Source organism: Triturus cristatus, chromosome 10, assembly GCF_964204655.1.
Source record: "Triturus cristatus chromosome 10, aTriCri1.1, whole genome shotgun sequence".
Taxonomy (NCBI): Eukaryota; Metazoa; Chordata; class Amphibia; order Caudata; family Salamandridae; genus Triturus; species Triturus cristatus.
This window is the reverse complement of record NC_140593.1, coordinates 1,077,389,781-1,077,402,509: the sequence shown is the minus strand read 5'-3', so window position 1 is coordinate 1,077,402,509 and position 12,729 is coordinate 1,077,389,781. Positions and strand designations below refer to the sequence as shown.

General features: G+C 43.6%; 1 long non-coding RNA gene across 1 annotated transcript in view; it reads left to right on the top strand.

Moving 5' to 3' along the window:
- The first annotated feature begins 6,541 nt into the window (after positions 1-6,541).
- Positions 6,542-12,729, top strand: part of LOC146796590 (uncharacterized) — a 289,472-nt gene continuing 283,284 nt past the window's right edge. Inside the window, exon 1 of the long non-coding RNA XR_014969939.1 lies at positions 6,542-6,643. This is a non-coding gene — a long non-coding RNA (uncharacterized LOC146796590). The remainder of the gene's footprint in view (positions 6,644-12,729) is intronic.

Below are 12,729 nucleotides of genomic sequence, written 5' to 3'. Positions count from 1 at the left end.
ACAATAACAATACATAAACCTTGCATTTAATAAAAATAATAAAATCACATGATGTCCTAATTTGTCAGTTCAAGCCGACACCCTGCACATAACGTCAAGAAAAAATCCAGTAACATCACAATCTGTCCATTGTGCCGCACAATTGATTTATCCATCTAGCGTTCAATTTAAGTCAGTGGTTAAACTTCATTGCAACATCAATAGAAAGCACTGGTCAAATAAAGCTTTATAACTATCCTGAATGTTCTCCGCTCCTCTCAAAAGAATACATGCAATTATTGATCGAATATCTGAAGGTAGGGGTTAGTGCTAGAAAGGAAAATAAATGTTAAAAGAGGCTGACCCCTCAAAAAATCGACTCAATGCCACTTTATAGAATTACGGCCAGCATATTTCATAAAGTGCAATATACAGTGGCTTCTGGTAGTAGTAGTTATTTCTTATTAGCGGTCTCTAAACATCTTTATAAAATCCATAAATAGCATTATGAGTGCAATACATAGAGGCTAGTGGCCAAGCCATTCTAGCTCATGCAAGTCCTATCTTGCTCAAAGAAAGAGCACTTGTCCTGCTAGTAGACGGGCCCACATCAATTTAGCAAAATCATGGGGCTCGATGGATCCCGGCCAGATGCAGATGCTAGATATAATGGGGAAGGGGCCTGTCGCCACCTCTCCATATGGCCTCGCTAAATCTTTCAAATGCATATAATACAGGATTTTGACTAAAAGTCTGATAGCCAGCCCATTATTTCAGTTGTCTGATGAGCTCAAGTTCAAGACCCTGAACACTTCCTGAAAAAATGTCATACATCTGGCGGAAAGTTGTACATCAACGCGTCAGTAACTGCCTTATTGCATTGAGTGATGCTCAAACGTTTGAATATCGGTTTTAGCCAATAGCATCTTAAGTTTTTTAAGGCAGGGCAAAGGCAGATTACATGCATCAGGGATTCCTGCTTGAAGTTGCACAGTCGACAATTGTAATTGGCAAGGCCTTTTGAGAGTCCAAATTTGTAAGCTTATAATGTAATTCGACCACATCACATCCTCAGGAGTGTCTTTTTAAGGACTGGGTTCAAAGAGTTGGATAAATGTCGGGCTTTTTCCTGGTCCTGACATAAAGACATGCATAGGTCTGCATGGGCCTTTTGCGCTAGTTCCTGTCGGTCTTCTTCTCATGATATTTATTTTGCACTTTGACCAGCTTCTTGGATATTAGTTTTTGCAGCAGCTTTTGTGTGAGTATCCTCAGGGCTCCTAAACGTTCAGTTGCAGTTGTCACAAGGGGAACCCATTGAGGTTCCTTTTCCTGAAGACGACGCTTGATCAATTTCTTGAGGGGTCAACGTGAGCTTAACAAAGTAGCTCGGGAATCGAGCTTTCATCATTACTGCTTGCTTCTTCAATCCAAATTCTAATCGTATTTGGGACAATGGAGTGGCAGTGTGTTGCCCCCCCCCCCCCCCAGTGATACAGGGCCTTCCTATTGGAGCTGGATCATGATGTTCCCCTGGCAGGCCATCTAGGGCAGAATACAGCACACATAGAAAGAAGAACAAATGAAGAGAAATTACAAAATTTCTCCTTGTTGCGCCTCCCTAACGCCACCCCTGGGTTGGCTTTAGATTCTGACAAATTCCCAGGTTTACAATTTCTTGTAAACCTGAGAATGCTTCAGATTCCATGGGTGTTGCATGTGAACACCCACAGCAACACCCATGGAATGCCCCTTTCACGCAGTGTTCTGCATGAAAGGGGCACATATTTACAAGGCCATGAAAAGCCACGTAAAGTGGTTTTACATGGCCTTGTAATTATGCAGCGGCACCGGAACGTCAAAAAAGTGAAGTTCTGCCAATGCAAAAGTTCCGCAAGGGCCTCCTCATAAATGAGGCCCGGAGCAGAGTTTCAGAAACAGTGTGACTGTGATTGTATTTATAAAGTGCTTTCTATCCCTGATGAGGCACTGAAGCACTTTATGGTGAGTAGCACGCTACTCTGGAACCCACAATCTGTGGCTAATCCATTGTTGTTTGGTTGGTGTTGGTTATTTGGATTAGTCTTGTGCCCTCGGTGAAAATCATTCCATGCCTTTACTCCACTTTCTGTGTGGAAGATTTCATTAATAGGAGTTAGGTGTGATGGTTAGTGGGGGCTATATGAGTTTATGCAAATGGTTGTGGGGGATTAATAAATAAAATAGAAGAGATTAGGTATTGTTAGGTGTTCAGCGATACAGTTTTTAAGAAGAGGTTGTGATCTATGAAATGAGAGGTGGACAATTTTCTGAGACAAAACAAAAGAGATTAAGGCAGCCAGGCATGCGGTTTAGCATAAGCTATACTCAGACTGAGAAAGCATGCATAGAATGAAAGGTAAGGACACAGTCATTTGAAGGTAAGAAAGGTCAGAGAACAATTGAAAGTTTTAAGTCAAGTTTTTATGTGCAGTTTTATAATTATAGTAGGAGTAGGCTTTTTCGGGAAAGGATACAATCTAAGGTTGTAAAACTGTAGAAAGAAACATAATTATTTGCATGTGAGGTAGTGCTATATTAAGTGTTTACTAATAGGTACTAGAAGCATTATAGCATCTGAAACTGCAATAAAAGGCGTTTCACTACGAAACAAAACAAAATAGCGGACTTTGCCTACCAGGTGACCAGATGTTTTTTATATGAGAAAAGAGACCTGCTTTAGACATGGAAATTCAATTGGGTAAATAGCATGGGCACGAGGAAAGACTATCTTAGCAGTGCCCCAGCACCTCCCAGCCTACTCAAGAAAATAGGGGACACCTTTTATGCAATCTCAAACCTGCTCAGAACAATTTGACATTACATGGACTTTTAAATGTCAATACCTGAACACTAGGTAATTTTGTATGACAAGCCGTTGCACCTGGCCACACACACAGGGAACAAAGAAAGACCTTTAGATTATTGCCTCTCAAAACAGGCTTATTTGCCCAGTCTTAAACATAACATTGCAGAAAACATGCAGCCCTCAAGAAATAGATGGCTAAGAGAACAAAAGTGATACAGAGATGGTGTTACCAAGTAGCAAAATAGGGTTAATGTATTCTTTCCCTGTAGTATTAAAGAAATGGAAACAGGGCAGCATCACAGCTGTGGGCTCCCAGAGAACTCGAACATAGCTTGCCATCTTTCCTGATCTTCTCATTGAGGTTGTTGATGTAGATCATATGACTTGGGCAAGCTTCAGGGTTGCTGGCAAGGCCTGAACAAAATGTTATTATGCCTACAAATGTTCTTCATTTTGCATAACTTTTTCTAATTTCACAGCTGCAAAACTTTACTTTTTTCCCAGTGGAATGCTGGCTTTGGCAGAAAATGTTTTCAGGGAGACATTTTCTCTTCAAAACAATCACTTTGCCTGCTTAATGCATAACCTTTGACTATGAGGTATGTCCTTGCCTTCAAGTTTCAGGAGGGATTATGTAGTATTAGTTTCAAGGAACTATAGTGAAATTTCTCAAAACAAAATGACGAGAGTGGGGAGAGCTCAGGAAAATGGGAGGATATGCAGAGATGTCTTGTGTCCCTGTTTTCAGACCTATACAGAGAGGAGTCTATTCCTAATACAGATAGCATTCAGAAGTGGTTGCAAATCAAAGAACTACCTGCGTTAACTGAAAACTGTCGACTCACTATAGATGCCCCTATAACTGAGTTAGAAGTAAAACTATATATTAGTAAGATCAAGAATAATAAAGCTGCAGGGACGGATGCCCTTCCAGGTGAAATATATAAAATATTACAAAATGAGTTAGTCCCTGGGATGTGTGCATTGTTTAATTCAATATATAACCCAAGTGGTAGAGTTCCAAATTCTTCGAAAGAAGCTACCATTGTCCTGGTACTAAAACCAGGGAAAGATCCCCGTAAAGCAGACTCATACAGACCAATCTCCCTGCTAAATGCTGATTATAAGATCTTTATGAGCATACTCGCAGGGAGATTGGTCAAGGTAATTCCCCTCCTGATAAACGGGGACCAAAAGGGTTTTATCCCTGGTAGATATATTCAGGATCAGACTCTCCAATTAATAGGTAGTATCGACCTAGCGATAGCAAGGTCGGAGCCCCTGGAACTACCAAGCCATGTCTTCCCTGGACCGGAAACAAGCTTCCTAGGACCAGTTTCTGGCATTTCAGCCGTCTTCAGCCAGGCTTGCTTGCATCCAGTGGCAAAGTGAGCAAGGGACTCACGTCTGAGCATACCCTGCCAATTTATGGCAAACAAAGCGGTACAAAAGGGGGTGGTGATGGACGGAGCATCAGAATCAATCAAACACTCACACCCAGTCAACAGATCTGGGTTTGATCCATCACCGTTCTTTAGCCCACTCTGTCTGCATTGTCAGCATTCCGTCCATCATTTGTTTGTTGTAACGCTTTTCGCCCTAAGTGGGATGGGTATTCGCAGACGTGGGACCCGTGCTCACTACGCCACTGGAGTCAAGCTATCCTGGCTGATGACGGCTGATAGCCAGAAACCGGTCCTAGGATGCTTGATTCCGGTCCAGGGAAGACATGGCTTGGCAGTTCGGGCTGGACTGTTCCCATGAGGCACAGGGTCAAGACTGATTTGCATATGGCCATGTCTGAACTGGGGTGGCGTAGTGGGCAAAAGAATGATGGATTTAACCCAGATCTCTTGACTGGGGGAGAATGTCTGCATTGTCAGCATTCCGTCCATCATTTGTTTGTTGTAACGCTTTTTGCCCTAAGTGGGATGGGTATTCCCAGACGTGGGACCCGTACTCACTACGCCACTGGAGTCAAGCTATCCTGGCTGATGACGGCTGATAGCCAGAAACCGGTCCTAGGATGCTTGATTCCGGTCCAGGGAAGACATGGCTTGGCAGTTCGGGCTGGACTGTTCCCATGAGGCACAGGGTCAAGACTGATTTGCATATGACCATGTCTGAACTGAGGTGGCGTAGTGGGCAAAAGAACGATGGATTTAACCCAGATCTCTTGACTGGGGGAGAATGTCTGCATTGTCAGCATTCCGTCCATCATTTGTTTGTTGTAACGCTTTTCGCCCTAAGTGGGATGGGTATTCCCAGACGTGGGACCCGTGCTCACTACGCCACTGGAGTCAAGCTATCCTGGCTGATGACGGCTGATAGCCAGAAACCGGTCCTAGGATGCTTGATTCCGGTCCAGGGAAGACATGGCTTGGCAGTTCGGGATGGACTGTTCCCATGAGGCACAGGGTCAAGACTGATTTGCATATGGCCATGTCTGAACTGGGGTGGCGTAGTGGGCAAAAGAACGATGGATTTAACCCAGATCTCTTGACTGGGGGAGAATGTCTGCATTGTCAGCATTCCGTCCATCATTTGTTTGTTGTAACACTTATGAACACAAGCATTTGCAATGCAATAGGTCTAGCATTTATGCGAGTTTAAGCTATTGGCATTGTAAATGACAATGCCTTTTATTTATATTTTAAAAACCAAAACATAAATAAGAGGAATTGTCATTTACAATGCCAACAGCTCAAACTCGTGAAATGCGAGACCTATTGCTTAATTTACTGGGTACTCCCAGACATTGCAGATTTTTAAAACAAAATCAGCACTATGCTTGAACGCAAAATGTGAACATTAAAAATGCAGTAACTCTAAAACTATGTATTCGTGTTACAACTTTACACAAATATCACCTGCACGATAACATTTTTAGTATATAAAGTAATACTATCTGTCGTATTTACTTTAAGGCCAGGGTTTCTAATTTTCACCATTTAAACACTTAGAAGCATAGCCACGGCCTCACGTTCGCACAGACATTTATCATGTACAGGAGTTGTCTACTAATACACACTCGAAAGGATGTGGCATAATGGAAACATCTATGTACTTTGGTGCTGGGGAGAAAGGTTTGAGTCTTGACCCTAATGTAACATCCAGTAATTGTGGTACGATGCGAGACACAAAACTGTTTGTCGCATTCATTGTAACGGCATAATTTGTAGCCTTCAAGATTTAAAATGTCGCGGTTGCAAAATTATTTTATTACTATTAGCTGTAGTAGGCAATATAGCGTAAGGGCAGCATCTACACACTTTTCAGCTACATAGCAGTTTGGGGATTATTATTTTTTTAAAGTACACTTTCTTTTTTCATTAACTGTTTTTACACATATACATTAACATTTACAACACCAATAGCTCTAAACCTAACAATTGCGAAACCTCTTGCCTTTCCAATGCTTGTTTTTTGTTTTGTTTCAAAGCTATCCCCCCAAATCACATTTCTTTGTCGACTCCCAGCCATCACCCCAACACCACCGCCTAACGGTCGACTTCACTTGAAGACATAGTTTTAATGTGATTGTGTGTTTCCAAGCCGTTTTTAAAATTCCTTTAAAAAAACAAAAAGGATGTGTGTGTAGCTGTTTAAATTTCACAAAATGTGTTAATTTATTCATTTGATCAGTACGGCTCCCGCTTCAGTGAGGCCGCGCTTCTGATCACTGTAGTCTTTCCTCACCTGTACTGCGGGGGAGGGGCGTGGCCGCTTCGTTTACCCTCCTCCTACCACTGAGAGGAGCAGCCACAGGGAACGCCGCCACTTCTGCCCTTTGGAGGGGAGCGGCGCCTCGCTCAGGTAACTGCACAGAAGGCGAGGCCAGGCGGCACAGGGAAAGCGATGACATGGGGGGGGTCCTGTGTGTTTCACTCTCCGTTTTTGTGGCCAACTACAATGATCACGCTTTAAGTACCCCCAGCCACCGCGTCATGAACGCTCCGTCTCCAGAAAACTTTCTGCAGTAATTATGTTCATGTGTAATGGGGGAGGCCCCCTCGTGCAGTCTAAAACACTTCCCTCAGTGACGTGCACCCCTTTCTCTGACATTCACCTTCGAGGTTCTTTTGCACTCGAGTCCTACAGCGCAGACTCTCCCCTCGGTGTTCATTATATATTGAGCCACTTAGTATCTATAGGATACTTCTTTAATTTTCATCGTGGCTACAGGGGATCCGCAGTTGCAAAAAAAAATCCACAACATATAGGGGGCGGCGGAGCACAAACAAGTCTCAGATGTGTTTTTAAGTGATTGTCATCCAAAGAGCCTGCGTCTGAGAGCACCTTTTTAATGCAAAATAGGTCCATTTTATGTTCTCTTATTGATGAAATTACTGATATGAATGGTGCCTTAAACAAGAGACTGCTGCCCTAAAAACCTCCCTCCCCGGAATTTTGATCTCCCATATCGGCAAACTGGCACTCCATAACACGAGGGTAAAACACATTGCTATTTACAAATCCAATATCTCTAACTCAGACCTATTGCATTTCTAATGCTTGTTTATTGTAGCATCGCTGCAGCTGCCGCGATGGTCTTTTTGGGCAACCAAAGAGAACGGGTGGCCACCTTAATAAATGGGGTCCTTTTAGGTTTCTTAATATTGCTCTTGTGCCTTAAAACGATTGTTGATAATGACCTCTCAGCTGATCTCTAGACAGTGAAAATAATTTCCATAATTGACAATCAAAATTAAACCTCGTTACAGTGTATTTCGTCATTGGGACACACAGTCAGGCAAAACACGGTGCTGTACATCAAATGGTGTATTAAGCTACAGGTCCTACCTCAGTAATTACTCATTGGATCCAACCCACAGCACTCCTTCTGACGTAGTAAATTTTCCGGAAGTAGATGAAAAAGAAGATACACCAGAAGATTCTGTTTCCTGTATCTAAATGAGCCAAACTTCAGTATTAGTGATGGTGACCATTTAGGAGAAGGAAACAGTATTTGTAACTTTAATAGATAAAAAGGTAAACGAGAAGTATGCTCGATGAACATGTAGCCACAGTAAAAATATTTAACGGTAGTTCTCACAGATAGAAACCTAGTAAAAATAAAAGTGGGGTTTGTTCACAAGAAATGGACGAAAACATAGATGCACAATTGATGTAGGACTCAGAAGCGGGTGCTAGATGGAAATAATGGTGGGCTTCTTGATAAATGAAACATTTGAAAATTAAAATAAGTACATCGGTAAAAGAAAAGCACTATGAGCACTCATTTAAAATAACAAATTATGCGTGTTTCAAACGAAAAATGCCCCAAGTATCCCAAAATCTCTTCTCACGAGGAAGCACAAAAGAAGCATAAGTTTGATACTGAATATAATCAACAACTACCAATTGTTTCTGAGAATAATTTGCCTTTTACATCTAAAGAGTCTCAGTCGATTCTGAAAAAAGATTCTTAAAGGGATGGCATGTTTGATCCCTTTGAAATACTCCATATTTGTTGGAAATACTGTGGACGATGGACCATGTGTCAGAGTAAGGATGAAAGATAAATAAGGGAAACTGGTTTATGTAATTGTTTTTTCCTCATTCTAGTTTCTAGTTCTGGAATCCATAACAATGTGTGTTACTCTTTCAAGGAAGACATAACACTTGATGTTATTGTGATCAGGTCTTATGGGTGTGATAACTTTGCGAAACATTGGTTCTCAATATGGGCTCCCTTCCCAAATGAGGCATCAGTCAGTGCTTATTTTAAGCTGGGGATTTGCGGTGCTCTCCACTGTTAATAAATTGTCAACACCGGCGCTTGTCAGTCTTCCACAATGTGGCGTTGTCTGGCTAATTTAGAGGTGACCACAACAACAGTTGTCTGGCTAATTTAGAGGTGACCACAACAACAGTTTTTTTATTCATTCAATATACATTAAAAAAAATACTATCACCTGGTGCCCAACACATTCTTATAGCTTTGGGGCATGAAATAATCCGATTTGTCACGCTTAAAGGAGTGTTATGGTTAGTAGTTGTGTTGTTACTATCATTGGCAGCATAGCAGGGGCAATGTGTGGTGCAAGCTGCAGTTGCCTCCTGACGAGAGCCCCGGCACTTACGTTTTTTTAAAAACAAATTAAGCACTGGCGCATCATTTTTTAACAAATTAAGCACTGGCGCATCATTAACTACTTGGACTTCTACATGGATGACATCTCTCTGCAGCCTTCCGTCTATAGTGTTGTGACCTTCATTCACATTATTAGTAAGGTCAAGGACTAATTGCAAGATGTTATTTTGGGTTGCACTCCAGCCATATGGGCATCATCTGGTCATCTTTAACCGATTGGAGGTTGGTCTTAGACGAGAGGGAGTGCACGGTTTTGGTCATGTTTGCATTTGATGAAAAATGGTGCATCCACTAATCACTTTATTAGAGTGAAAACAATATGAAGCAAAAGCAAGTGGAAAACTAGCAAATGAAAGATAGAGTTTAGCACCTTGATACCCTCAAAGCTGACAAGCAGCGCTTTACTAATCCACCTTACATTTCAATCAGAGGTAACAAAGGAAGTAGTCTTAGTACTAGGGTGAAGAAACTAGGTAGTGTCTTTTTTTTTTTTTGTTGCAGTTTTATATAGTGCATACTCGACTTGAAGGTATTGGAGAGCTTTACATGAGAACCAGTTACATTACACAAGGACACATACATTTTTGGTAGGCACGGGGAAATTAGGTGATTTACCCAGAATCACAGGATGTTGAGCCAACGCCGAGACTTGAACCTGGTTCCCCGGGTTCGAAACTTGGCAGTTCTGGCCATTATGCCTCAGAGCAGGAAAATTGAGGGCCTAGAGTTCTGGCAGTCATTATTGGTTGTTGAAATCTATCTGGCTTTGGCATCCAGGAACGTAGGAATTGTAGTTTAGGACCAAGGAATGCAGCATGTGAAGAAAGGGAATACTGTTAAAAGAATCAATGTTAGATATTCCATGATACTTTCCCACAGTCAGTTTCCATATTAACAAAAGCTGCAGACATGTCATGCCTGGTATGCAAATGATAACTCGTTAACAAACCTATGCATCCACACCAAGCATCTGAATTTCACGCCCTGCTCTTGCTTCCAGGGAAAAGCAGACATGCTATGTCTCACTGCATGATGGAGCAATTCATGAGGCAGAGCACCATCACCCGGAGCTTGGCAAGACCGTTCTTTTATCGAGGTGTTTGTCTTGCCCATGTATGCCCAATTCTAAAGCCTGAACTGCTCAGTCTCGACCCCAGAGCCTTACAGAGAAGCTCAAGGGCCATATTACACAAGCGCCCCAGGGGCACTTTGGTATTACAGAAGGGCTGCAAATGCTGTGATACAGATAGCGCTGGCGCTAGGGTGACCAACTGGCATTGGTGCAAATTCAGGGCGGTGAGTGTAAAAATTCAGGACAAAGGGTCAAAATTCAGGACACAAATTCAGGACAGGAGGTCAAAATTCAGGACAAAACTTCAGGACAATAGGTAAGTTTTACAGACACATCAGAGGAGGTTGTGCAATAGTATATGACAGCCCAGCCATATCCAAACGTATTCAACCATTTGCAAACCTATCCATCATGTATCCTTCCATCTATCATTTCACTCATCCATCCTTTCACTCATCTATCCATTATCCATCCACCCTTTCACCCTATCCATCTGTACTCATCCATCCACTCTTCTACCCATCCATTCACTCATCCATCCAGCCATTTACCTTTTCACCCATCCAGCCATCCTTTCACTTACTCATCCATCCATCCATCCACCCAGTCAGTCATCCTTCCACCCATCCACCCTTTCAGTCATCCATCCATCCTCCCTTTCTCTCTCAATCGACCCTTTCACTTATTCATCCTTCCATCCATCCACCCACCCATCCATCTACTCATCCACTCATGAATCCATCCATTGACCCTATCACTCATCCATCCTTTCTCTCATTCATTTATCCTTTCACTTCTTCACTCATCTATTCATCCTTTTGCCCACCTACCCTCCCTTTCACTCACTCATCCATCCTTACATCCACCCTTTCACTCATCCGTCCATCCATTCACCCTTGCTCTTATCAATTCATCAATCAATACATCATTTCACTCATCCATCCACCCACTCACTCATCATCCACCTGTTCACTCATCCATCCTCCCTTCCACCCATACATCCAGCTATTTACCTTTTCTCTCATCCATCCTTCCACTCACTCATCAATCCATCCATCCTCTCTCATTATCCATCTATTCAATCTTTCATTCATCCATTCACCCTTTCACTAATTTATCCAGCCATCCACCCATCCCTTCACTTACTCACTCGCCCACCTTTTCATATTAATTTTGAGCTGAGCCTTTTTGAGAAAAGGCCCATCAAGAACTTCACGCTCGCTGCAGAAGCCATTCCAGGATTGGGACAGAAACCACCCAGGGCGGAGACAGGATCAACCACAGGGGGGAGGACAGGAGCCATCACAGGCAGGGGGGGGCAGGATCCACCACAGGGGGGACATGAGCCATCACACGGGGGGACAGGAGCCATCACTGGGGGGGGCAGGAGCCATCACAGGAGGGGGAACAGGATCCACCAGGGTGGGCACAGGGGTGGGCATGCAGTATTCTAGTATCATCTTGGTCTCTTCCAGGGTGGGGTAGGGCTCCTCACCCCCTCCTGGACAAGACAACGAGAAGACAGGCTCTCTTTCGAAAATGTTAGTTTTGCCATCCCCCACTGTGATGTACAGTACTTAGAGGAGATACTCCAAGAGAACTGATTTAACTGATTGTCCTCCATACTTTGTTAATCAGTATGGGTGTGATTGTGCCATTTCTTTATTTTATTACATTATAGACTGCATGTTTGCAGAACCGAGGTTTGCTTACAATTTAGTAACAGTACATAAGCTATGTGAAGAGAACCACGTGCTGCCTCGGGGTAATCGGGGCCGGTTCTAGGATGTTTGGGGCCCTGGGCAGGAAGGGAATGTGTGAGGCCCCTCTAAATTGCAGAGACATGAGGCATTCAGGGCTGTTTGCATCTGAATAGATGCCCCTGCGCCTGAAGCCGCAGCCCCTCCCTCTCAGTCACCTTCAAGTTCCTCTTAACAGCTCATCACGGGCGGAAGGTGCGAGGGTCGCCATCCCGCTGTGCCTCTCCAATGCTGCTGGGGATCTGAGCTTCGGTACTGCATCAGTCTGTGACACCCGACCTCAACAGCATCAGAGTCCAGCAGAGAGGTGGGTGGAAGTTGTGTCGTCTTTAGGGTGGTGCAATCGGTGCCCGGTTAAAATTACGGACAAATGGCGTCCGTTAAACAATCCTTCACGGACAACGGACAGACGACCGAAATTACGGACTGTCCGTGAAATTTACGGACGGTTGGTCACCCTAGCTGGCGCACATAGAGCACCTATGCTGTCGTTGGAGGGTGTTCCCTCATTTGCATGGGGGCGTGGCTCCATGCAAATGAGGGAATCACTTTGCCTCTGCGCTCGCACAGTATTACCAATGTGGTCACAGAGGCACACATGCCTTTAGAAGGCACATTCAGTGCACCTCCAAAATGCAGCCCTCTAAAGGGATGAAAGGGGTCCCATTAACCCCCCCAGACATCCCCTTGCAGGCGGTTGCAGTCACTCACTGCACCCGCCTGCAAGGGGAACTCTAATCCCTTTTAAAAGTGCAACCTGCCTGCACAGATAAACACAGAGCAGCTTTCGAACAGCAGGGCATTCTTCCTGATAGGGCACACTTTCCATGTTTGCACCCTGCGCACCTGCTGTAAGCGCCTTGATTCTTCCGAGGTCTCCATCAGGCACTCCTAAGATCCTTCATCCTGGAATGTGGACACTGTGAATCAATGACCACAGCTCTGCCAGTTCCCTTGTTGAAGCACTAGCTAT